The sequence below is a fragment of the Camelus bactrianus genome, chromosome 10 (genome assembly GCF_048773025.1).
Source record: "Camelus bactrianus isolate YW-2024 breed Bactrian camel chromosome 10, ASM4877302v1, whole genome shotgun sequence".
NCBI classification, from domain to species: Eukaryota; Metazoa; Chordata; class Mammalia; order Artiodactyla; family Camelidae; genus Camelus; species Camelus bactrianus.
Genome location: NC_133548.1, coordinates 19,695,188 through 19,722,771, shown reverse-complemented (window position 1 = coordinate 19,722,771; position 27,584 = coordinate 19,695,188). Strand labels below are relative to the sequence as shown.

General features: G+C 41.7%; 1 protein-coding gene across 11 annotated transcripts in view; it reads right to left on the bottom strand.

The window, feature by feature from the left end:
- Positions 1-27,584, bottom strand: part of LRRC4C (leucine rich repeat containing 4C) — a 1,083,236-nt gene that overhangs the window by 148,950 nt on the left and 906,702 nt on the right. For 6 of the 11 annotated variants that reach the window (XM_074372156.1, XM_074372157.1, XM_074372155.1 and 3 more), the window contains exon 1: positions 4,058-5,933. The exons of the other annotated variants lie outside the window; for them this stretch is intronic. The gene's annotated coding sequence lies outside the window, so the exon portion shown is untranslated. Of the gene's footprint in view, positions 1-4,057; positions 5,934-27,584 lie in introns of those variants that run through there. 11 annotated transcript variants of the gene reach the window in all.

Below are 27,584 nucleotides of genomic sequence, written 5' to 3'. Positions count from 1 at the left end.
GAATTCAAATTGTCTTCCTAATTAAAATGAAGCAGTATACAAATCCAGTGGGCAACTCCTCAGCCTGTTATCCACAGGTATGACATCAAGAATAACACTAACTAAAATGGTAGGACCCTTTTCCCCTCAGAGGGAGAACAGGTTTCCGGAAGCAGACTGAAGAGATGGACAGAACACAGGGCTGCTGTCACAGAGTGAAATTATAAGCAGTGACCATGACTGGCTGCCTCAGAAAACCACTGGCAAGTTGGCGCTGGAGGATTTGCACGTGCAAACGATAAGACGCACATGTCCGTGTGCAATCTTGATTCCATTCACTCTATTGGGCCTTTATCCTTTCACAAAATAAAGATGTTTAGCCGAAATAGGATTCATTGTAACTAGGAAGACTGAGAACCCAAATCGTGGACTTGAGGACCTTAGCAATGGAATTTCACTCCATCTAATTTAATTGTATCATTACCTAGAAATCTGCATTTATTTTGTACATTCCATGTCCAGACAATGTAATATGTAGCCAAAATTATACATTTAATACACAAGAGCTTTCTGATGCAACTTTTAAACCATAAGAACACACAACCCAATAAGAGCATTATTTCCCCCTAAAATCTCATTTAAGTATGATTTTTGCTGAGATTTCTTTTTCTGTATGTTACGGAGAAAAATCTTGATTTTCAGTTTTTGGCTGGAAGCAGCATTTCCCATCTAACATGACATATTGCAACAAATCTCTCCTGATAAGCCCTCCAAAGAGGAATCTGGCAACTACTGTAAGGTCAGCTGCACATCCCCTGGTTCTGAAGTGTAGCCACCACAATTTGTAAAGTGCTTGGCCAGCCTGTATTTATTCCCAGGAAGTTAATCCACATTAATCCCAGAACAAGCAGGACAAACACCTCTCCTCGGAGGGTCTATTGTGCTGGGGCTTTGCATAACATGACTTTTAATTCACAAGAAATTCTCATTTGTTGAATTCTAATTCGTTGGTATTATTCCCATCCCACAGATGAGAAAATTGAGGGCCAGGGAGATGAAAGGTAGTGCCCAAAGCACACAGCTGTTACATTAGAGGAAGATATTAGAAAAGGTAATCAAAATCAGCAAAACCCAGCAGCTCTCTGAGCCTGGGGTCCTCAGCAGAATTCCACTGAACAACTACCTGTTCTCAGATCTTCCTCAGTGGGCACAACTTCCGTCCTGAAGGAAGTTCATGAAGTAAGTTTCCAGGTCTACCATGGCCATAACTCTTTCATCAGTCCACGAACAAGTTGCCTAAAATGCAGAGCCCACTCTGGACTGCCAAACCGAAGGGACCAAATCCCAGTCTGGGCGACGTGTCCCTAAGTGTACTGATGAAGTGATTCACCAGCGTGATAAAGGATGACATCCTTAGATGCTCCAACATCTCCAGATTTGAGAAACATGTTTAAGTGGAGGTGGGTGGGAGCACACATCTCAGTGCACAATTTTAAACACATTCATATTCTCTCTCTCCCTCTCTCCTTACCCCCAGCCCCTTCCCTCCTCCTCCCTTCTTTCTCAGTCAGGTTTGCATGTGGGTGTGAATGTGGAGGATATTGAGGGGGGTGGACAATGTGAAGGAGAGGAATGCACTTTGAGGTCCAATTGGAGTAGCAATGAAGAAATGTTGATGTCAAAAAAAAAGAAAGAAAGAAAGAAAAGAAAGAAAGAAAGAAAAGAAAGAAAGAAAGAAAGGAAGAAAGAAAGAAAGGAAGAAAGGAAGAAAGGAAGAAAGGAAGGAAGAAAGAAAGAAAGAAAGAAAGAAAGAAAGAAAGAAAGAAAGAAAGAAAGAAAGAAAGAAAGAAAGAAAGAAAGAAAGAAAGAAAGAAAGAAAGAAAGAAAGAAAAAGAAGCCCTTCCTTGATTGGCAGAGCCAAGCTGATTGCAAGGCTGGGTTTCCCACGTGAAGCCCAGAGATGAACTATGCAGTCAGAACCCTCAAAGTACATTTTTTTTTTCTTTTCTCTCTTTTATCAGTTGTGCTAAGTTGCAACTGAGCAGGAACTTAATATAACTTGAGTCAATCTATGACCACAAGTGATGACTCAACTGTGGTCAAGTAAAAACACAATAAACAAGTTCAGAATCTGCAAGGAATTAGCAGATATGCAGAAGCCTACAGGGAGCTTCGGGGATAAAAACAAACAAACAAAAAAACCAAGAGCAAACCTGGCATGATTATTTTCATAGGTCAGTCAATTTATTGCCTGATCTGTGTGTCCCGACAGGAAACATGTGCCCAGAAAAATAAATTAGAGAAGTGCTCAGCTGTAGGCTACTTTAGTTAAGGGGTAATGAAATGGATAAGCAGAGATGATGTGAGTGAAAGAACAGACTCAGATGCTTTTTAGCTGGGTGTTTCTGGTTTCTATTATCATTCTCTCATGTAAATCTAACTCCATCATTCTTTAACGACCCTCTAGGGACCACCACTCACGGCATTAAATGTGCCCAACAGCACGAAGAGACCCACGAGATCGCTGCCTTTCATCTCCTTTGGGATATGCCAGAGTTGTGAATCTTTTCCTTTTCCTTTTTTTTTTTTTTTTTTTAAATAGTATTGAAGTTAGGGTTATGTGAGCTCTTCTATTTAAGAAAAAAGAAAAAAAGACTAAGAAAAGAGATGCATTTGGAGATGGGTTATCCTTGAGGTCCAAAGTGTGGAGAGTTTATATCAAGCTCTCAGGATAAGTAACTTCCTTGACCCTTCTAGATAAACATGGCAGCTGTGGGGAGAGGAGTCATTCCATGAATGGCTGGTTCCTGTCCAGTTTAGATCCCAAACTGACTTCTGTCTGCTCTTTGGAGGCCTGTGTGAGTCCCCTGTCTCGTGTGATTTGGCCACTAACCAAAGAATTATGGCTTCTCCAGGCCTCAGTTTCCTTTTTTTATTGGCATGAGATCTCTGGGGAGTCTTCTGGCTCTAAAGTTATATGAGTCTATAAGTCTGATAGAAGGCCCTGGAGAGGAATACAGACGACTGAAGACGGAAAGTTCTGCTAAAAAATAAAAATAAAGAAAAGCCAGCTCCATGACCCTAGCAGCTATGGAGGAAGAAAGAAATGGAAAGAGGGGTGATTTCAGAGGCCCCACGGCCCTCTAAACATTTTCAACCTTTTTAAATTTTTTTTTCTTTATTGGCCACTTTCCCCCAAGCAAAGCTGGCACAGGAGAAACATTGGTGCTCAACGTGCAGACCTTTATCTAAGTTACCACAGGACACTAGATTTCTGCTTTTTTTTTTTTTTTTAAAGAGCCCTGAACTGGTAATGTTGGGATGGTTTCTGGCAAAACTGAAGCCGGCTAACAGCCCAAGCCATCTATACAATTCATGCACAGCCTCTCTGTTACCCCACAGAAGTGATTAGAAGTGGGTGGGGTTGAGGAGAGGTGGGTCCTCCTCCTCATCGTTAGCCCTGATGAGAATCTAGGTGATGGGAAGACGGAGTTCCAGCCCCGGAGTAAGCAAGAGAGACTGGGGAGAGTGCAGCCACCTCTCTCCGCCCCTTCCTCCCCCATCCCACTCTCCCTCCCTCAACCCACCCACTAGCCAGAAGCCATCCTTCATCTGCCTGGCTTATTATCATATTTTTGTGTTAATACATTCTGTTGATCTGCAATGTCAGGTTGGATAATGAAATTTAAATTGGGTCCCTTCGATTTCCAATGGCTAAACACTTGTGAATCTAACTCGGGGCTGCCATGCAACTTAAAGGCATTCTAGAGTGTCAGTCACACAGCACAGGCACCCCACACTGCAGCGCTTTCTTAGGGAGATGATTTTTTTTTTCCTGATGAACATTCGCAAAGGCATTTGCCCAGGATGCAGACAACCGACATCATTATAGCAAACCAGCTTAACAGGGAGCAGTCTGATGGGGCAAATGCGTGGGCCACCTTCTCCCTATTTTCTGGCCCCCAACGGCCAGGTCTCTCAAGGCCACACTAAAGGGCTGAAGGGGTAAAGGGACCAGGAATGCTAAATTAATGGACATTTTTCTTCGCCAATAAATAAGAAAATAAGGATCACTCACTGTATTTCAGACTGATCACAGCAACATCCAGATGGAAATCCAGGTGGTTCAGAACAAGCGAAAATGCATCATCTTGACACCAAAAAGAAAAAAAAAAAAAAAAAAAAAGGAGGGGAAAGGAGGTTGATGAAGAAAAATCCAACTGCAATTATCCGTCAATTTTAGTCAACATCGGCACAAATCCAACTGTGCTCTGCTGGTTTCTCTCCCCCAATCAATGCCTCATTCTGCCGCGGTCAACTTTTCTTTGCCGAAATTTCTTTGCAGATGTATTATTAATTCCCTCTCCTCTTGTGGGAAATTCAAAAAGAAAAGAAAACACCACCGTATCAGGTCTTTACTTTCCTTAAAAAAGCCCCAAACTTTTCATTCCAAAAATATCTCCTTGGCTGACTTTCTCCTTTATAGAAAAAAATGAACAGACTTTTCCTTTGTGGATCCTCGATTCTCCATTTCCAATCATCCTTTTGGGCAAGGGGGAGGGGGCAGCTGTTTTATTATTATTTATTTATGTCAGAACACACCGACCCCCGCGGGTCTGGCACTGGTTTATTTCATTTCTCAACGCTCCCTGTGTGCACACATACACATTTGTGCTAAGATCCAGGTCTCACAAGAATCAGCTTCGTTCTTCCTTCTCTCTTGCACAATCAGTTTATCCACTGCGTTCGGTTCCAAGAGAGAGCTGCGTCCCGCATCCTTCATTTTTGCAACGCACCCAACCGCCACCGCCACCAAAAAAAAGTCTCCTTTTACATCGCCGATGCCTCTTCCCAGCACCCCCGCCCCTCGAAGAATTTGGGGATCAACTCCCCCCACTCGCCACCCTTCCGGCCGGCCCCGTCTCCAAAGATCTGATTAGATTTCTCATCACAACCCGGTGCGCAATTGGATTTTTGATTTCAGCCACCCGGCCAGCCACCTTCCCCTCTCCCTCCAAACTCTGTTATATCCTGTCTCCTTCTTCTCTCCACCGCCTCTGCAATTTCATAATCTCACGTTAAATGGAGTGCGGGGGGCGGGGGCGGGGGCGGAGGCAGTGGAGGAAAATTTCAAGGCTCCGTCAGCTGTCAAGAAGAAACCCATTCCTCCCCCCCCTACTTTTTTTTTTTAAGGCTCGGGGTGGCTTTCGCTTCCTCTGTCCCCGCCCCCACCCCGGCACCCGGTTCAGCTCCTCCAGGTGTTGCAGAACTCCGCGATCCGGGCCGGGATCACGGGGGAGACGCGTGACGCGGTCCTTAGCCGGTGGCCCCTGCCAGCCCCCGGGTCCCCTTCTCCTCCATCAGCGGGCGGCGGATCCGGGGGCGCCGCGACGAAGGAAGTTCAAACTGGGCTTTTATTTCAAATGGGGAGGGCGAAATCAGGGGCTCGACGGGATGTTAGGCAAATGAAAATAATAATAATAAGGAAAGAAGATAGAAAATAGAAAATGGAACGAAGGAGGTTAAAAAAAAAAAACCCTAGTCGCTGACTCCTCTCATCCTTCTCGAGTGAAACTGCAGCTTTGATCTCATTTCCAGCTGCGTGGGGTACATTTTGGAGCCACAAGTTGGTTCCTCTTCGCGCAGACCTTCCCGACGCCGGCTAGTCCTCCTCGAGGAGACGCGTTCCCCGGAGCGCAGCTGCTCCGCGCCGTCCTTAGCGCCATCGCCCCGGCTCGCGGCTCCCAGCGCGGCAGAAACCCCGGTCCCCTTCCATCCACTTCGGCTGGAACTCTCTTCCTCCCCAGCCCGCTCCTCTCTCCCCTACTTCCCCCGCCCCAAATGATGAATGCGCTCCCAGTGCCGGCGGCAGCTCCTTTCTCTCGGCCAATGCCACGTCCCAACGGTTTGGGTCCCAGCTCCCCAAATCTCCTCTCAGACTGCGGTCCCCCTTCCCTCCTCTGCCCCTCTTTCTTCCCCCTTTCCCTTTCCCTGCTTGCGATCAGTAAAATACAATTACCCAATTACCTCCCATCATCTGAGCACTGATTGGTCAATTGCATTAACACTTGAAGTCGGGGAAGCCGGGATTGGAGCCTCTGCAGCGTGGCACCGCTGCCACCTGGAGGGCAGAGGCAGAACAGCTGCCATGCAAAGCAACCCCCACGCTCGGAGGTTAGTAATAGGCAGAGAAACTCAGGCACTGTGTGGGAGAAGTTGTCAATTTTTTTCTAAAATCCTGCCTGTTTTCATCCTGAAAGCCGGGAGTTGGAGCTACAGAGGGGGAAGACATAGATATCAAATCACCACTAGGATTCAAAAACAACAAACCCCCAAAGCTGTTGCTTTCAGATAGCTGGACGTGACCATCTTCCCTCCCTAGGCAAGCGGGCTGAGCACAAGGTAAGGGTTAACACAGTACGATTACCTAGGTTAGACTAGTCAGAAGGAATCTGCGAGGGTGGGAGCCTATGGTCCAGCAGGGTAATCTCACCAGGAAGAAATCCTGCAAAGGCAAGATAGGAGCCTTCAGCCTATGCAGTGTTGCAGTAAATTGGCCTGTTCAGTTTGTACAAGACATCCAGGACAGTTTGACAACTCAATTTCAGCATTCCTCGCTCCCGGTTGTGGACTTTTCCATCAACTCATATTGGGGGTGGGTGAGGCGGGTGGCACATTTCAGCTTCACTGAGTCTTAGAAAGATGAAGAGGTCCACATAATGATATTATTAATAATATTTCTATGTTAGCTTCTTTCTCCACTGCCCAGTTGGCATGCAGCCTCTTCTGCAACCTATAGTCACTCATTTTATACCATTCAGGTATGTGACCTTGAGATATGAAATGGATAAAATTAGGAAGGATAATTCAAATAAAACACTATATAGGTTGGGGGAAGAAGGCAAATAAATATTTCTGTTTCAAGTTGCCTAATCAATGATCTCTGTGCCGGTTTACTTTTGAGACGTCAGAATATGTACTTGGTTTGAAAACAATTTCGAACAGGCTATAGGCTACTCTGTTAAAGCATATTATATACTTAAGATTTGAGTGTTTACATTACAAACCATAATGAAGTGACTTTCAACAAAAGGGAGAAAATTTTTCCTAAGGGAACATTAGAGGTATATCCAAGTTCACATTAAACGTTCTTTTATTATTCCTGTTCCCATTATAGTACATGGGTATTTTTCTCACTTAGAGTTTAAAAAATAAAAAGTATTACATCTATATGTTTCTTTGGGTACTAAGCACACACTCTAATCTGTATTTCAGATGTCAGCACCTGCAAGAGAAAAGGCCTTTCTTTACACATGGATTGTGATTTATTATAATTTCTCTGCTTTTTTTGCATCAGAATGTGAATTTGTTCAGGGGTAATGGCATTGCTCCTAGTTTTACATGAATGCTGTATTGATTAATTCAAAACACTAGTGGGCAGTTGACTATAAGTCTAATTTGTCTTTTGAAGCCTTTACCCTTATATGCCAATTACAGTTTATCAACTAATAAACCATGAAAGACTGCTCTCACTAGCTGCTCTAGATAGCTTCAAAGGAGTCCACCTTCTGGTTCTGAAGTAAGCTACAAGTCATTTGAAACGAAAATTTTCTTTTTGCGGACTTTGACACAAGGGAAAGGCCAATGATTTGTTTTTCAAAGCTGATTATTAGTTACCTACCCAACATCTTTAAAGCCTTTCGGAATGAATTAATCTATCAAACAAAGCAGCAGTGAAGGATCAGTGCTATTTAACCAGAAAGAAAAAGGAGAGTCTTCCCATTCCTGAGTACCTCTCCACTCAGCAGCTACAACTGCATTTCCCACATCAGTTACCCATTCACGCTACATGACCTTGCATTGGTCACTGGACTTTCATTTTTTTGATTCAGACCCAACCAATGATTATTGGGCATCCATATGGCATGGTTTCTTTTTCTTTCTTTCTTTCTTTCTTTCTTTCTTTCTTTCTTTCTTTTTTTTTTTTTTGGCTGACTTCTCATATACATCACCTAATTTAAAACTCTAAAAGCTTTTAAAGATGGTGAAGGTGACACTAAAGCCACATACTTAGTAAATGTCACAGACAAGTCTTGAACCCAGATCCACTCAATTCCAATTCTTCTGCTTTTGCTACAATTTCTAGGTTTGGGAAGCATCTGAGACAGTCATAAGCATGCAGGCTGTCTTTATCAGCACTGAATCCCAGAGGTGAATTTGTAACCCTGTGGGGGAAATGGAATTGCCACATGTGTCACTGAATGACCTTACTCAAAGAGAACTGAAAGAAGCAGTCAACAAGCTAACTGTCACACAAATGTGCATGCAAACTAAATTGTTGAACAATGACATAAATATAGATATTTATTCAGTAGGAGTTGCCACGATGACAGCGTATGTGTTCAAGTAAAATTCTTTATAAAAGCGCTTTTAGAAGAAATAATTGCCCAAAGAGTAATGGATTGGTCAGGTTATCACATTTCCAGTTAGCCCATTTAGTTACCAAAAGCGTGGACAGGAGAGACGCCATTAAAATGAGATGACTTGGGAGGAGAGGGGTGCAGAGCTCACATGGCAGTTTGTCCTACAGACAGAGAGAATTCTTGTTGATCTCCTCTCCTGATTTGCAGGCATCTGGGTGGGGAAATAAAATCATGTTGTTTCACTGTGTGCTGATGGCTCTACCTGGTGTAATCTTTAGCAAACAGCAGAGGACAGCATCCTGTAATCAGAAATACAAACTAGCAAACAGAATGAACTCAGTAGCTTTGCTTTAAACACAGAGAAGCTGTGGATGCATCTACTGCATTAACTAATTTGATTTAACAGGCTGTAGGCTGCTCTGTTCAAGCACAACACATACTTAAGATTTGAGTCTTTATGTTATGGCTTCTGGGAAGAGATAGTCCCCTTTCGCTTCCAATACTAACAAAAGGGACCAGAATGTCCGTGGGATAATTGTATCAAGCTTGCCTCTACAGTCACACGTAATGAAAAGCATGTAGATTACCTTCATTAGACCAACTTCCTTTGAAAACTACTTTAATAATCAAATGCCATATTTAGTGGGAACTCCCTACATGTCATGTTAGGCAATATTCCAAGAATGTTGTATCTCAGAATCAGAAGATGACTATATCCTAATAGTCATCTGTTGTTTGTTCGTTGAAATATAGATGAAGATACTCAAGTCCAAGTAGATTTGCAAATTTATGTTGTTTTTAAAGTATCTCTTCTACTACCCTCCCCCACTTCCATCCTATATCGTCTTACTTTTCTATGTCCTCATGCTTCTAAAAATTTTAAATACTAACTAGCACTTAGCAATAGCTTACAAGTGCCAAGCAGCGTTCTAAGTATGTTGTAGATGTCAATGCAGGCAATTCCTCCCCAAAATTTTAGGAAATAGGTACAATTATCATCCCATTTTATAGATAATGAAAATGGAACTGAGGTTAAGCAAGGGCACCCAGCTAGGAAGTGACAGAAGCAAGATTTTAAACTCAGGTTATTTTGCTTCAGAGATCATGGTTGTAATAAATACTTCCTATTACTTATTGCATTGGATGCAAATCATTTGCTCATCTATGTATTTCCCCTAAATTATGACTGATTTCCTAAGAGCATATTTTTTGTATTTCTAGTACTGTGGATATAGTTGAATAAATGAATGTCTAAGATTAAGACATTAGGAAATGGAGGAACCTACATTTTTTTGTCTCTTACTGCGGTTCATAAACTCTCAGAAATATGAGACACTTTGTACTTCAGTAAATATACTTCAGTAATTAGATAATCCCTTTTATCAAATAGAATACTAATTAATAAATAGAAAAACCAAATAAAATAATTTAATCAGAGAATTGGAACTTCTCTATCACTTAGCTTTGCTGCATAATAAACCATCCCAAAATTGGAAGCTGAAAACACTAACTATTTATTATTTCTCACAAAGTTACAAGCAGTCAAGGATTGGTTAAGTGGCCCCTCTGAGCTTGGCTGGTTTCACTAACAGCCGATCTAGAATGGTCTCAGCTAAGGTCACCGGGACAACTCAACTTTCTAAGTCTCTACCCTCCATCAGCTTCAGGTGACAGCGCAAGTCTAAGAGAGCAAGCAGAAAGTACTTGTTCAAATTTCTGTGTGAATCAAATCTGCTGACTTCCTCTTGGCTAAAGCCAATCACTTGGCTGTAGCCGCTGTCAAAGAATGAAGCAGATCATGCCACCCACAGCGGGAGGCCACCGCAGAGGAACATGACAAAAAGGAGGGCAGGATTAGGGTGATCGCTGCACGCAACCACAAACTTCTATCCTGTACAGATAAAAAATTTCCTTTCTTTCCTGAGGTTTACAGGAAAGAAAATTCTCTGCATTCAGTCACTTATTTATTTCAACAGATGAATATTCACCTCCCATTCTGTGTCAGGTATTACGGGAGTTAGAAGTTATCACTAACTCCTCCGCTGCCTCCACTTCCCTGAGCACATCTGCTGGTGCTGAGTCAGGAAAGGCTCACACGTCTGCCCAATTCTCTCACTGTATTACTTTACAAAGACCATTCTCAAGTTCCGCTGTGGACTCTTTTGCACTAGTCTTTCTTCTGATCCATTCCATCCCCTCCCTAGTACCAGTTAGCTTCTGAAAAAGAAAAACTGATGGGAAAAGGAAGAAACAATAAAGGGAAAATATGTGTAATAACAAAAACCCCACAATACTGGGAAAACCCTTTACATAGAACAAAGGATTCATATTCCATTTCATAAATGGTTCTTACGAAAAGCTTCCAGAAAGAAATGAGAAAAACACAAATAGCCTTACAGGTAACTGGGAAAAAACACACACACACACACACACACACACACAACTAGTCAATCTGCAGAAGAACTGGGTTTTTGAACACTGATTGGTACCCAGATTACTTAGCACAGTGCCTGGCCCTTCTAAATATATTTTGATAGAATGGATGAATCAACTGTTTACTTGGTTGAGGGAGGAGAGTGAGTAGATAGGAGGTATGCTCATCATAAGCAATGGTGATATAAAATCTGGTCAGTTCTACCAGAAATAACTATAAAGCGCTGGGGCGGCGGCGGAGTCAAGAACCATCCGTACATGGGGGCAGTCCTGGAGGACTTACATGTAAGAAAACTAAATGTGTTCAGGACACCCATTTGGGTGACAAAAGCGGGAAACTGAATGACATGTGCAGCACGATTCCATTTAAGTAAAAGTAAATACACAGAGAAGTTGGGAGGCTGTTCCCCAAAATGGTAACAGTGGTATCCATGGGTCATGGAATTTGGGGTGATTTGTAATTTCTCCTTTGTATTTTTCTATACCGTTTGTTTATTTTTACAAGGAGCATGATCCATTTCTACTTAAAAAAATGGGGCTATTTTAAATAATGCAGTAACGGAAAATTTTTGCCATATAGGAGCCAAAAGGGGCAGAAGACACTTATATACAGTACGTTTCCAGCCATGGAAATAAGAATGGTGATTTACCACCTTGCTAACAATATAGTGGTGTTCTTTGGTGTGAGACTGGGCTTTTTTTTTTTTTTTTTTTTTTTGAGATTGGGTTCAAAATTTTGAACTACTGTTATATTACTTTAATAATGGGAAAATAAATATAAAAGAAGTTAAAAAAGAAAGAAAACTAAATGTGTTCAAAGCTCCATGAATGTTAGTCAACAGCTGATGGGTGCAGAATTGCTCATTTTGCAGCCAAAGGAGAGAGAAGGTGGTTCATTCTAAGAAACTAACTAACTAACTAACTTGTGGGCAAAAGATGAGCGAGACTAAAGCTTAGCTAAATTAATATACTCAGTTATGGGAGGGATGATCAGACTATTAAATGCCATGCAAAGATCAAGAGAGTCCAGATTTTGAAATTAGTCTTAAAATATTCTTTCTAGGAGAGTATCAATCACAAAGGACATCTGGGGAAAAACGGGGTGAGTGAAGGGGAAACATCTTGAGGGAGAATACTTCCTTTTTCAGACCACCCTAGACTACAGGACATTCTAGGACTGACTTAAAGTAATCAGAAGAAAGCGGAAAGAAACAACTTGTATAACAATCTGGCAAACAATTCTACCAGCTACATTTTAGAAATCCCTTTCGATGGCGACCCAAGTCCTCATAGAATACAGTCTCTTGTATCAACTATTTCTAAGAAAGATGGAATTTGCACACAGAAACTACACAGTGGCATTTTTGTATTGTCTAAATCAGGATTCTTTGTGCTGAGAAGAAACATGCCCATAAAGGTATCTTTAAAAGTCCACCAGGAATTAGTAGATGGTGTGAATTGAGTTGTGTAATTTGGGGAGACAGCTGCACTTTGCCTAGCTACATCAGCAGTTGATACTAAACAGCTCCTAAAGAATGCCGCTTTGTTTCGGCAGTAGCCATGCGGTGCAGATTCAACAAATGACAGCCTTCTTCTCCCCTCCATGTTACTGTTGTGTCTTCAGAAAACGAAGTGCATAGATTTCAAAATTCTGTTCTCTTCCCATTGAAGGTGCATTAACACATCTGTGATTCCAGGCCTCCAGCTGATTTAATAGCGTATGATTCAAATAATGTTAAACAAGCTGCATTTTTTTTAAATGTCCAGGTTTCTAACAGGCACAGCATTCCTGAGGGGAGTAAATGACTGTCTAGGAGGTGCTGCAGATTTTAAAGAAATAATTTATTGTATTTATAGGGAAAATGGAAACACTTATCGCTTGAATAAAATAATTCTGCAAACACCGAAGATAAACATATATAAAGATATGTTACTCTCATTTCAAAATGGGAAGGGATCTTTTAAACTCATCAACAATTATGTGAGTTTTATAGGGAAATGAGATATAAAATAAGTATTCCTGGGTCAGATGAAGAGTATGAGGTGTGTATGGACTAGCAGTCTTATTGAATAGAATGAACGCTGGGTGACTGTTAATGGATTGAGTGTTTGACACTTCACTGCAACCTTTAGTTAACAATCTTCCTGAAAAGAATTTTTATTACAATTTTGTGAATTTTTATAGAAGTTCATATTTTCACTAGGATAACAATTGTGTCACATGGCAGAGAACCTGAATAGACATTTTTCTAAAGAAGACATGCAGGTGGCCAACAGGTACGTGAAAAGATGCTCAACATCACTGACCATCAGGGAAATGCAAATTATAACCACCACGGGTTACCACCTCACGCCTGTTAGAGTGGCTAACACGAAAAGGTCACGAGCAGCAAGTGTTGACCAGGGTGTGAAGGAAAGGGAACCCTTGTGCACTGTTGGTGGTAAATTGATTCATTTACTGTGGAAAACAGTATGAAGTTTCCTCAAAAAGTTAAAAATAGAACTTCCATATGATCCAGCAATTCCACTTTTGGGTATATATATATATGGAAGAAGTGAAATTAGGATTTTGAAGAGATACCTTCATCTCCATGTTCATTGCAGGGTTATTTACAATAGCCAAAATGTAGAAATAATCTCTGTGTCCATTGACAGATGAATGGGTAAGGAAAATGTGTGTGTGTGTGTGTGTGTGAGTGTGTGTGTGTGTGTGTGTGTGTGTGTGTGTATGTAATGGCATGTAATTGGGCTGTGAGAAAGAAGAAAATTGGAGACAACATGGATGGACCTTGAAGGCATTATGCAAAATGAAATAAGTCAGAGAAAGACAAATACTATATGGTCTTACTCATATGTGGAATCTAAAAAAACCAAACTCATAGAAACAGTAGGATGATTTTGTCAGGATCTGGGGGAGACATGGGGAGATGGTGGTCAAAGGATACAAACTTTCAGTTATAAGATGAATAAGTCTCAGGAATCTAAGGTACAGCATGGTGACTACAGTTAACAATATTATACACTTGAAAGTTGCTAAGAGGATAGATCTTAAATGTTCTCACAGCACATAAAAATCGGAATTATGTGAAGTGATGGGGGTATTAACTTACCTTATTTTGGTCGTCATTTCATAATATATACATGTATCAAATCATCACATTTGTACACCTTAAACTTACACAATGTTATATGTCAATTGTATTTAATAAAGCTGGAAAAAATGAATCAAAGAATACTGAAAAAGATTATGCTATGTTGAAATTTAATTTATTAATTTAATTCTCATTAATTATACCTAAATTTTTTTGTTACTGGTTTTATTGATTTTAGTGGTGACTTTAAAAAGACCACTGAATTTTCTCTTTTTCTATTCTCAATTCTGCTTCTTTTACCTGTAGGGTTAGAGGGTGACAAAATTATGATATTGAAACAAAATTTCTCTTTGGAGAGTTCCACCCCCCTTTTTGGTGTCTTTTCCTCTTTATTCCTCTTTACATAAGCCTCAGGCCTCATTCTGTGTATTCTTCTTCTTCAATAAGAAAGATACTAAGTAAACAAATTTGCATGTAGGTGCTAAATGACAATTTAGTACAACCTAATCGAATCCATTCATTTATTTAACAAAATTTTATCTAGTACCAAATTCAGTGGGTTCTGCAATACTGCAACTAGAAAACGTATTAGGAACTTTTCGTTTTCCCCCAGAGATTCTTATATTTTTTAGAAAGGATTAGTGTATATTCAGAAAAAGGATCTGCTTGATCTAAGGAAAGAGCATGGAGTGGAGCCCAGAGCAGTTAAGTTTGGAATCACATAGACCTGAGTTTGAATTAGACAAATATTTATCGTTTGTACTTGAGGAGAACTGCTAATCCTTCAGGGCCAGGGCCTAAGGAGGATGTGTGGCCGGAAAGGAGATGAAATGCCAAGAAATGAACTTGCATATAGCAGCCAGGTCAAGGATCCTTTTATTTTTATTTATTTATTTTTTGGAAGGAGTTTGTCTAAATATCATTATCATTTATCACCGAGGGATATTAAGTTAAGGAGTGACATGCTAAGTTTGGGAATTGCAGAAGACATTCTAAAGGGCATTATGCAAGTGACCTGCAGAAGAGAAGCAACTTGGACACCGGAGAGCAATGAAGAAACCAAGGGAGCTCGTGAGGATCCAAAGAAAGGCAGCAGCTTTGGCGTCATAGAGAGGGAGATGGGTACAAGAAATGCCAAGTGTTCAAATCTGCAAAATGTTACAATTTGCATGTTTACTGCTTGTGCATATGTGCGTGGGTATGTGTGTGTGTGTACATGTGTGACATTAGACTTGGAGGCTATTCATAACTCTCCTTCAATGTAATAAAGCACTTCCTGAAAAGAAAGCTTTCTGAACAGGGAATGGGTTGCTTTGCAACATTGTCACTGGAGTGGTTTAAGCACAGGCTGCAAGTTGTAGTGGGGTCCTTAGGCAGGGTTACATGAGCTAAGCAGTTCCCAAACATGGTCCCCGATTCAATTTCCGCTAGTCCACTATAGCAAAATGAGAGGAGTGAGCACAACGTCCTGGGTTTGTCCTAGAAGTTTGTTGAATTTCATGTAAAAATCTTCACTTCGTGGTTAATTCTTTCCTATATTTTTTTACAAATATCATGTCCTTTCTTATTCTTATTCAGTAATGTTTTAAAATGTAAATATTCGGCAAAAATCCAAAGTTGGAAACATTCTGTTGAGCCACTGTCTATTCATTTTAATGACATGAAAGACGTTCAAGTCTGGGGCTTGCTAGACTCATGACCTTTGAGGGCCCTTTTCGTCTCTTAAATTGAACACTTTTATCAGAATATGTCTGCCTGGAGAAGTGCTTACATGTAGATCAACAGAATGGTGTGATTGACATTATTTGGCCTTTCATAAAACAAATTGGTTGTCTCAGAAGACAACTGCAGAAAATCCTCCCCCAAATTTCCCAGTGCAGCCTTTTTCAGAAAGCCCGATTCCAAAGTGAAATTGAGGACCTCTTAGAAACACTTGCTGAGATGTTCTTCTCACAGCAAAACACAGCCCTGGAGAAATGCTAAGAACCAGCTTGCTGGGATCACTCACCAGACTCGACTCTTTGGGCACCCCTCACCCGCAGACCTACGGACCGGAGTCAAAGCATCTTCCACATGTGACTTCAGGGACTCTTTTTCTCCTTAAGGTGCCGCTGACAAGCAATGCCACCTGCCTAAGCTTCAAGTCCTAGAAACGTGCCACTCAGTGTAGTGCAGTCAGATGCCACGGGATTTCAAATGGAAATGACATGAATTCATTTCCCCAAGAACAAAAAGAAAAGGAAAAGTTGAGAAGAAAGACACTTCTTATAAGACCATATGCAGATTAATGGCACCCACTGATAGATTGAAGTGTCAAAAACACACCTTTCAGATATAAATGAAGCTGCTAAAAGAGTTGGGGAGCTCTCGCATTCTGTCTTATTCATATGAAATATTAACTGATAACATCAAGGTAAAATGAGTTTTTCTTGGTCTCTTTAGCTTCTTCTCTACCCCCAAAGCTAACTTTTTGGACAGCAGCCCCTGGGTAAAAGAGGATAAGATCTACCCAAAGGGCATCTCATTGTACTGAGAATAAAATGAAAATTCCTTATAGTGACTTATAAAATACTACTTTTCTGGGCTTAAACCTCCTCTCAGCCTTTCTTCAGCCTTATCTTACCTCATCTGCTCCCACACCCTAGCATCTCCAGCCAGAAGGGCCTTCTCTCCAGGTGGACAATGGGGTCTTGGCACAAGCCGGTCCCTCTGCCGGGAACATCCCCTCCCTGGTCTTTGGGGGCTCTGATCACTCTGATCCTCTGGGAGAGGCCCTCTCTCCCAAGCAGCTGAGATAGCTGCTCATATTTTAATTTGGTGCAGAACGCTTATCTGATTGTCTCTTTTTGCTTGTGGAGTTGTCTTCCTCTTCTGGACGGTGCTGTCCGTGGGAGCAGGGGCACTGCCTGTCCTGTTCACGGCTGTATCCTCCACTCCTGGGATTCACAGGGAAGCCAACCGTATGGCACTGATAAGGAGCGAAGGTGGAGATTTGACAGGGAGGCATGGGGTCCCTCGAACATCTGTTCTTGGGGTCACTCTTGGGTAGGGCTTAACTGAATGACAACTATGCACCTCGTCTTTATATATACATTCTGCAAATACCCCCAAAAGGAAGAATTTATGTTCCTAACTTCTAAGTATATATATACAACATTGGGTAAAACCTTGGGCACTTGGGTGCAACAGCTGAGGTTTGAATATTGGCTCCCACTACCTCCCGGTACTTCCTGTGTGACCCTGCGTCAGTCACTTAACCTCCTCTAGCCTCAGAGACCTCATCAGTCACTGGTCACATCCATTTCACACAGTTACGAGGATGAAAATGAAATACTGCACCTGGAATAGTTAGCCTGGTTCCTGACACTGGATGCGCACTTACTAAGCATTTGTGGCATTTGCTTTTATTAATAAATATATTTTATCAAGCTTTCAGTTACTGCGAGTTCTCTCCTTTCTCTTACATGTTGTTACCTGGTCAGTCAAGTCATTTTTTTGGCTCTTGCTTAACAATGCAGCGCACGTGACAAAAAAACACAGACCCTCAGCCCACGTTCTTTGGGGAAATCCTTGGTATCTCTACATATCTCATTTGGCCCTAATGTGTGGCTAGAGGTTAAAGTTCCTGTCATCTATTGGAAGACATGGCAGAATGAATGTTAATACCGCCTTTGGAAGCATATTAAAGAAAATGTCATTTCGTCCTTCTCTCTCCTCTGAAGATTTAGTTATTGTATCTTTAAAAAGGTCAAGCTTTTCTTCTCCCTAAGTTTGCAAAGAAATCTTCGAATGTGGAGTGACCTTGAACTAATTGCTTTACCTTTCTGTGTCTCAGTTTGTCTGTTTTAAGTAAGCATAGTCATTCCTAGCACGGCAGCTGTTCCCTTCACGGCGGTGAAGTGAAAATTAGTTTCTCATGTTCAAAACCAGAGTCACCTTCAGAAGTGCCCCCCGCCACACGTCCGCGCCTTCGTTCGCTCATTTGTCAGGCTCCCCAGGTCCCCCGTGGGTAACAGTTTTTGCACGTGTCCCTCCCGGTACACGCCACGAGCTTTCACGCCAGCTCAGACTCCGAACGCTCTGCCCTCGTCCCGGACTGTTTCTCAGCCCGTGGTCTCGCCTTCCTCCAAAGGCGCCCCCGCGCAGCTGAGGCAGCACGGAGAGCACCAGCAGCCACTTAAAGGCGCAGGGAACGCTGATGGGGAGCTGGCTGCGCGTCAGGCCCTGGGCTAAGCCCTTCGCGGGCCTTGTCATCTCGCTGCAGCTCCCGAGACTGACGTGCCCACGTTCAAAGACTCTCATTAGCTTCTCGATTATACCCACATTCCTCACTCTCTATAACGCGCCCCCGATCTTGCTCTGCCATTCACTACTATTTAATGATCTCAGGCAAGATGTATAATCTCAAAATGCCTCAATGTCCTCATCATTCCAATAAAGAAACAATAATACAACCTCTTGAGGTTGTTGCAGGGTTTATTTCCTGTGGCACAGATTGTTCGGGTCAGATAGCTCTGTTTGGGGGTGGGGGGGAGAGGGGATGCTCTCCGTCCTAGGATGTTCAGCAGCATCCCTGGCTTCTGCCCACTAGATGGCAGTATCACCCTCCCTCCTCCCTCCTCCCTCCCCCGCACCCCTCCCACCCCGGGTTTTGAAGTCAGTCTCCAGGTATTTGCCTAATCCTCTCCCCACCACACACGTATTGAAAACTGCTAGGGTATTGGGAAGAGTACATTAGATACCTTCAGAAGCTGGACCGACATAAACAGTCTAGTTCTTGGGAACTCCTTGTATGTTTCGGTTGCCCCGTTTAACCAGGGGACTTGTGATTCCCAAGACTAGTCCTAGGTTTTCTCGCCTCCTTGCTTTGTGGTTTTTTCCACTGACAACACTCTCCTGTGCTACCTCTGCCTTGCAAATTCTCACCCACCCGCCAGAATACTTTACGTTGCTCCTAATTCTCCCCAGCTGAATGATGTTTCTCCCTCTAAATACTATTACCATGTTTCTACCTCAGTCATGGCCTTTACATTCTGCCAGATTATATAGTGATTGGTGTAATTGTATGATTCTCCTACAGGGACTGAAAACTCCAGGAGAAAGTGATTCTTTGTTTTTTGTCTTTTTAGCCATCATAGAAGTGAGCACGATTTCTGGCATTTATTAGTGGCTCATTGAATGTTTGTTAAGTTGAATTTAGAGCACAGAAGAAATAAATGACTTATTATAAGCCGATGCCTACAAATGTTCAAATAAACGAAAAAGATGTTAGAGAATAAAAACTTAAAATTGTTCCCAGATGCTTGTTGAAATAATCAGATAACTGAGCTTACAGAGGTTTATTGTTTACGTTATTCACGTGACAGCCTTCATTCTGTTTGTCTTCGCACATGTAGGAACAGCTGAGAGAGAATTACAGTTGTCATTTGAAAACTATTAAGTGATTTGCCTACTGATGGAATCCGTATTCTTCTGCTAGAAACAGAGTTTATCAAATAAAGAAGGTTCAAGAAAATCCACATTATTGTTTTATTAATCAAGAGGGAGGGCCAAGGAGGCAACTGCCACTGTGGAACGATGCAAGGTGCAAAGTGAAATTGAACCTTTTTGTCCTGCTGTTGAACAGGCCAAAAGTTGAACCCGTTGTCTTAGAAAAAAAGCAACCTCCCCCTCACTGCCCACCACACACACACATACAGTATGTTATGGTGGCTGAAATTCCCTGCTCTCTAAGAATGTGAAACCTTGGCAAGTTATACATAACCTCTGTGACATGATATGTTTGTGACAAAGTAGAAAAGATAATGATCTTCAGTTTGGGAAACATGGATTTGTTAGAGCTAGCAGATTGCTAGTTATGAGCAGACAAAGGGGGATGCAGGCCACATGGCAGGAATTGGGCAGAAAGGAGGGGCACAAGACTAATGCAGGAAACCACACATCATGTAAGCACCAGGCGTCCCCCGACAGAGAAAGAAAAGCAGGAACCTTTGGGCTGATAAGTGGTCATACATTTTGGGGTGACAAGTGTCCTGGAGGCCGACAAAAAAAGGTGGGAAAAAGCAGGAGTCTCCAGTATCCGAATGTGACCTCTTGTTCATTATGCTCTCATTTTAATAAAATTAGCCTTACAGATTAGAAGTACCATCATGCACCAATGCCATGACACCTCTGATCCAGAATAAATAAGGACAAAAATCCTTCCTCCCTTCGGAAAGTTGGAGTTGAGATGAAAATCAGGGAATATGACCCCAAACCCTTCCCTCCCCAGTGAATGTCCTGCCTGTTCAGTTTTACACCCTATGCAACCAACTTGCCAAAGAAACTCAGGGCAGCCACTCACCTGAGCCTGCCCGCTCTCCCCTCGAGAGTGTACTCTCCATCCTTTAGTAAATTCTCACTTTACTTTTTTAACTTCTGTACCTTGTTTCTGAAATTTTTTCTGTGGCGAGACAAGAACTGAATCACTGGCAACAGATTCAACATTAACACTCAGCAGTGGCCCTTAACATCACTGTGACCACGGTTAGTTAAATAATGCACCGCCCTCCCCGACCCCTCCAAGGATTTCCACATCCTAATCCTGTGAACCTGTGGATATGTTTCCTTATGTGACAGATGGGACCTCACGGAGGTGACTGAGTCGAGGATTTGGAGATGAGATTACCCCAGATTATACAGGAGGGCCAAGTGTACTCACAAGGATCCCTGTAAGAGGCAGTGAGGAAGGTCAGAGTCTGAGAGAGAGCAGCGAAGATGCCACACTGCTGTCTTTGAAGAAAGAAGAAAGGGCCACAAATCCAGGCCTCCAGAAACACACCCTTGCCTGGAGCCTCAACAGGAAGGCAACCATGCGGACACTTTAATTTTATCCCCTCGGGGCTGGGTTTGGATTTCTGAGCTCCAGAACTATAAAATGATAAATCTGTGTTGCTTTAAGCCACTAAGTCTGTGATTTCTTTGTTATAGCAGCTGTAAGAAACTATGACAGTGAACCTGACTGGGTCTACTATCTCTTTTCTAAAATTTGAGCAATAGCAATGTGGCCAGATCCTGTGGGTGATATAAAATTTAAAGTAGTAGACATTGCTTTAGACATTTTACCATGTTTCAGTTATTCTTTTGATACAGCTTCTCAGTATTCTTTCCAGGACTTCAACCTCAGACACTAAGATAGGGCTGACCACCTAACATTACGTTATGTTACCAATGATGAATATTAATGTTCTGTGGTAACAAATAACTTGGTCAGTCTGTCAACATAATTGTTGAGAAGGCAAAGTGACTCGGGGCTGGCCAACCACAGGCTTTTCTACAAGGACGATAAGGAAGAAACTACCCTTGATCCACTGATGTTGCCAGGGTAACATAAACCTGTCATTGTTTGCCACCACACAGGAGAGACCACCTGAGAAAATGCCAGCACTGATGAGAACAGAGCTACGAGATTAACCGTGATACATTCCGCTTACTAGCTATTGGGTGTCTAGATCTAGCCGAACCTGAAGCTCCTCTGTTCTGAGAATTTTTTGGTTACATGAACCAATAGAATGTGTGTATGTATATCTCAGTTTGGTTGGGTTTTATTTGCTCAAAACAAAGGAAAACAAACAAACAAAAAACTATGTAAATGTGTCACCAGGAATATACTATAAATACATAAAATTAAATTATTTTTTTCTCTATGAAGTATAAATGCTGATGGTAGAAAATTCAGATAGTACTGACAAAGTACATTAGCCAAAATGAGTCATTCCAAATCCACAGCTGGAGATAATCACTATTAATAGATGATTGTTTTTTTACTTGACCATAAGTGAATGCAAACATATTAAGTAGGAGAATGTGGGGTAGTTTTCTAGAGAGTGAGGCATCTAAACTTGACCTTGAAGGATAAGTGGGATTTTGACAGGCAAAGAAAAAGAGACGTTTTTTGATAAAGGTACAAAGATGATTCAATGGAGAAAGGATAGTCATTTAAACACAAAGTGCTGGAACAATTGAATATCCATATGCAAAACTATGAACTTGGTTCCATACAGCATGCCTTGTACGAAAATTAACTCAAAGTGGATCATAGACCTAACTGTGAAACGTGAAGTTATAAAGCTTGTAGAAGAAAACAGGAGACAAATCTTCATGATGTTGATTTTGGCAAAAATATTTTAGATACAATCCCAAATGCATGATGCACAAAAGAAAAAAAATAATAAATAGACCTTCACCAAAATTAAAACCTTCAATTCTTGAAGATATTTTTAAGAGAAGGGAAAGCTAAGCTACAGACTGGAAGAAAATATTTGCAAACTATGTATCTCATCAAAGACATAACCAAAATACACAAAGAACTCACAAACCCTAATAGTAAGAAAAAAGACAACCCAAACAAGAATGATGGCAAATAAACCATAAGCCATATAGATGGCAAACGAGCATATTAAAAGATGCTCAACATCACTATTGATTAGGGAAATGCAAATAAAAGCCACTATGAGATATGATACTGCTCCACACCTACTGGAATGACTAAGAGCAAAAAGTATCGCCAAGGATACGGAGGGACTAGAACTGTCAAACACAGCGGGTGGGAATGTAAAATGTTACCATACGATCCAGGTATTCCACTCCTATTTACACAAAATAAATGAACGCACATGCCTGCACAAAGATTTGTACACCGACACTCAGATCATCTTGAACTGCAACAGCCCAAAGCTAGAAACAATCCAAGAACACATCAAAACCTGAAGGAAGAAACAAACCGCAGTATACCCATATAATGGAATATTATGCAGCAAGTTAAACAACTAGACTTTTGAGACTTGAAATGACGTGAATAAGTATGAAAATAATTATGTTGTGTGAAAGAATCTGGACAAAAAAAAGAGTCTATCCTGTATGATTCCTTTCATATGAAACTCTAGTAAACAAAAATGAATCTTTAGGGACAGAAAGAGATCAAGAGTGTTTTGAAATTGTGCTGAACACTGGAATTTGACACAACATTGTAAAATGATTATAAATCAATAAAAAATGTTAAAAAAAAAAAAGAGTGTTTTGAAATGAGTTGGGGCAGAGCGGTCGAAACGGAAGGAGGATGGAGGAGCATGAGGAAACCTTTGTGGATGATGGACAAGTTTATTATGTTGATTATCTTGATCGAGGTGATAGTCGTACAGGGCTTATATTTGCCCAAACTTATGATATTGGACACTTCAAATATATCCAGTTTATTTTATACTAATTACACCTCAAAGTTGGGGGGGGGGGAATAAATAAATGGGAAGGAAGAATACACAGGAATAAATGCAAGGGAGAGCACAGGGGAGATCTGGGCACAGTCACTACTCCCATGTGCCCAGATCAGAGAGAATACAACGATGGGGGAAGGCTGGGATTAGTGTGTGTTAAGAGAGCAGCATTTCTAAGCCAGACTTCCCAAGTTCAGATCCGACCTCTGCCATTCACCAACTGTGTGACCTTGGATGACTAACTCTTCTTTCCTAGTTTGTGCATGTTAGAAAATGGAAATAAAAATAGTGCCAGCCTCAAGGTTGTTTACAGGGTAAACTAAGAAATAAATATTGATATATGCAAAGTATTTACCACATACACACAAGACATGGTTACATTAATTTTGGCCATTCCTGTTATTATTTTTTAATAGTTCTCTCGGGCTATAATTCACATACAATTTGAGTCATTCATTTACATGCACAACTCCATGTCTTTTCAGTATATTCATAACCACACCACAGTCCCATTTTCAAACAACTGGTCACCTCCGAAGGAAACTCCCTACCCTTTACTGGTCATTCCCCATCCTCCTCTGTCTGCCTTAGGCAATCACTAGCCTGCTTTGTGTGTCTATAGATTTTCTTATTCTGTATTCAAGTTGATATTGAACATACTGAACTATATCCATATCATATTCATATTCAACATTTCACATAAATGGAATCATACCATATGTGATCTTTTGTGTCTGGTTTCTTTCACTCAACAGAACGTTTTCAAGTTTCATCCAAGTCATAGGACAGACCAATACTTCATTCATTTTTATTGTGAAATAATTTTCCGTTGCGTGGAGACTCCACATTTTATTGTTATTGCAGAATACAGTATTTTTGACCAAAGGGGAAGGACAAGGAGGGAGCAGAGGTGTGATTTTTGTGGCTGTCCAGCAGCCCAGGAGCAGCAGGGAATATTTGACTAGAGACAGGAAGGAGTGGCTGAGGAAGAAAACTGAAACGTTCACACACCCGCCAGAGACTCAGATGCTTCCTTAGAGCTGGCTCTGCCTATCCAAGGAATAACGGGCGACTCACCCTTTTTCCATAGAGGCAACATAACGCAGAAGACATTCCTGCTGTCTTACTGGATGACTCTGTTACCATGGGCAAGCCATTCAGAGCCTTGAAATACCAGTTTCTTCCATTCATCTCTCCACCCCTCCATTCATCCCCTCCAGCTCTGGGCTTACCTCACAGGCTTCTTGTCAGCCTCACATCTTAATGAAGGTAAAAGTATTTTATTAACTGGAACATAATTTTTTTTTTTAAGTACAAAAGTGCTTCAAGAGTACACTGTGCTAGAGGCATTTTGAACTGTTTTCTGCTAACCAAAAAATGCTTCCGAGAGCCCTGAATTTCTTAGGAATTGATAGATAAATAAGGAACTAATCAGGGCACAAAGCAGGACCCCCTGCTAGTTGTTGTGGTTAGTTGAAAATGGGTTCTGACAGACACCGATGCCCCTGCAGGTAAGGACTCAGCTTGATTCATTATCATTCCACACTGCTTGCTCCAATATCTGGATATGGTGATATTTCAATAAACCCATTTTTAAGCAAAAACCAAATTGCATATTATTATGCATCAGTCAGTGGGCATGACTTTTACGCCATATTTTAATAAAACAGTAAAGCAGGATTACTGATAATTACCCAGCTAACATTTAATGAGCACGAACTATGTGTCTGACAGTGTGCTAAGTTCTTTACGTGCATTGACCCCCAGCCCTCCTGCATAAAGGACCTGAAGGCAAGAGAAGTAATTTTTTAAAGTTTAAAAAGTAATTTGCAAAGATAGGGCTTTATCCCAGTTTGATTTAAAGTCAAAGCCTTTGAAAGGGATTTCGGTTTACTTTTCTTTTTGCTAGAATTAAGTATAATAATTATGCATTATCTCATCTACAAAGGCTTTAGCTTCTAAGGACAGGACCTGGAGAGGGTGTTTTGATCTGTCTTATTTAGACTCCACTTACAAATATTCACACACACACACACACACACACACACACACAAACACATCAATCCTGATAGTTGAACCTCCACGAACCACTTCACCTGAGCTGTTTCCTAATTCAAATTGCACTCCTGGAAGATTCTGAGGACTCCTCAGATCCTCTGTGTCATTATTTCTGCCAAAACAGAAAACGTCTCCATACTCTGTACCACCGTGATTTATTTTGTCATTTTCCCCAAAACTTTTCAAAACTCAACTCACCCATGAAGTCTTCCGCGATCCAGGCGGAAGCTACCCAGACATTCTGTTAATATCTTCAGCGTGATTGATATTTCTCTCCGGCAGCGTGGCAAGAAAGCATATGCGTAGATGTGGGCAAGCGTATATATCTTTATGTTAATGTGCATCTGTTCCCCTCATCTCTACCGTATACCATTAAGATATTAAGCTCCTAGGGTCTGTCCTTGTTTCCCTCCACAGAAGAGAGCATTAACCCACCTGGGTAGCCCCCGTGCCTGGCTCCGTGGCACGATGTACATGTCAAATAAACATTTACTGAATGAGTGAGTGGGGCTTAATGATGACAGTGGCAGCCTTGAAGGAAACTCTCACCTCGCACGTGTAGAAAACGAGATCACATGCAAACGTAACTTCAAAGAGCTTGCCTTCTCCGGTATTTTATTTTTAAGCATTCTCAGCTGAAACGTGCTGTGGCGTGTTTGAGACTTAGCAGGTGATTTTCACTTCACCTGTTTTCCAAACGGTTACGACTTAGCAAATACCCCAGGCTTAGAGTGTGCACTTCCCCCGTCAGGTACGATGCTCCCAGACGGTGCTATATGCTTTGGACATCTTTCCTTTCTGAGGCTATGGAGTTCATTCACGTCTTGTTATTTCTCACGGATGTATTTATTCCTCAGGTTAGGGCAAAAGAAGAAAACTAAAGTTGAGTAATGGGGTTGTAACTCACCAGCTCCCCTGTTTTGTTATGGAAAATACAAAAGAATATCATCTGAAAAATAAAAATTCTGAGTCCTGGGGGATCTGGCTAGGTTACATCTGATGTCAGTCTTTGTTAATTAGTACTGTTGCTTTAAACAACAGTCACCAAAAATAAACATGATAGTGTGTTCTATTCGACACAGAGTCAGAAGAGCCGTCAAAGCTTAAGATTTGAATTATCCTGCCTAGATTTTAATTCCACATCCACCTCCTTTCAATTTGAATGACCTTGAGCAAGCTTCTTAACTTCTCTCCCCCTTTGTGTCTTGATCTTTCAAAGGACTGTAGATAGGGTGCTGTGAAAATTCACTGAGACAACTCCTGTGAAGAGGCTTAGTTCCAGTAATATGCATAGGAAGTCCTTCCTCCAGTACTGTTACCAGCTATTATTTTCATGATAACAGTAATGATAAGATAAGAGATTCTCATTCAAAACCTCATAAGAGACAAACTCCTAACCTTTCCTGGCACCAACACAGATCCACCCAAGAATGCTAAGTGAAAAGCGACTTCCAGGGGACCTTTTTCTATGGGGCTGCTCCCGTTTTAGCCTTCAGTGCAAAAGACCCTTCTTTGCCTCAGGGATACTAACCACTCCATGAATGCAGTGTGGGGGCCACAGACACCTGGCAGATTCCTGCTCCAAGGCCCCTCAGATTCCCTGCTGCTGCCCTTTAAAGATAACAAAGAACACTCCTTTCCTAATACAATCCTGCCTCAGTGGAGAGGATCATCCATACAATGCCGGGAAGCAACAGGTCACAGCTCCTCCTGGAGTCACGTAGCCCTGCCCTTTCATGACACCCTCCCTTCCCTATTATCTTGACATCAACCAGCCAGAGACTTGTGCAGAGCAGGTCACACACCTTGTGATCCCTCGGTACCTGATGGAACCCTCTCTAATAAAAGACCTCAGCAGCCGACCCACAGGGCGCATGAGGCACCGCTCATCTGTGTGGCCCACTGCTGTCTATGGCAGTGTAACCTGATAAACTCCATTTTCATCCTTTGCCTTTGGTAAGATCTTTTACCACCGGAGCACTGGCCCACTGCACCCTGCGACATGCAGTATGGCACGCTCTTGTGGAAAGAAAATGTTACCCACCATTTCAGTAAACAACGTTGCCTTCCATCAAGCCGTGAGTCATGGCAGCATTCCCCAGCAGCGGGCCCTGAGGGGAATTCTGGATGGAAAAGAATGGAATACTGGCCCTAGGTAGTTATGGTGCATATCAAAGGAATCATTTCAATGAACACAGACTCTTGCATCTTCCCATAGAAAAGCACTAAAACCTTTAACGTGAGATGTCCTTTTTTTTTTTTTTTTGTGATTAGCAGTCATCTTTGGATGGTCTACTACATGGTTTTATTTCAGCAAAAACTCATATATATCCTGGCTGTTGTGGGAC